Here is a 454-nt window from a genome sequence, read left to right as displayed (position 1 = left end):
TTTGTTCCATCTGACCACAGAACTTTCCTCCAGAAGGCCTTTTCTTTGTCCATATGATCAGCAGCAGACTTCAGTGGAGCTTTAAGGTTCTGCTTCTAGAGGAGGAACTTCCTTCTTCATCAGTTACTCAGCTCATGTTGATGTAAAACACTGTGGACACTAACAGCTGTGTTCCAGTTGGTTCTAATTCATTGCAGATCTGCTTTTTGGTGATTCTTGGTTGATTCTTGACCATCCTGACCAATCATCTCTCAGCAGCAGCCGATAGTTTGTGGTTTCTTCATGATCATTACGGTAACTGTGCCATGAACTTTATATTTAGAAATCACTGTTTGCACAGTTTATTTTGGGATCTGTAGCTGCTTTGACATGGCTCCAAGTGACTTTCCTGACTTGTTCAAATAAATGATTTGCTTCATCAGACCAGTGCAGAGCCTCTAAAGCTTTCCCACTG

The sequence above is a fragment of the Stegastes partitus genome, unplaced genomic scaffold, assembly GCF_000690725.1.
Source record: "Stegastes partitus isolate 25-593 unplaced genomic scaffold, Stegastes_partitus-1.0.2 Scaffold43, whole genome shotgun sequence".
Taxonomy (NCBI): domain Eukaryota; kingdom Metazoa; phylum Chordata; class Actinopteri; family Pomacentridae; genus Stegastes; species Stegastes partitus.
This window is presented reverse-complemented; position numbering follows the sequence as displayed.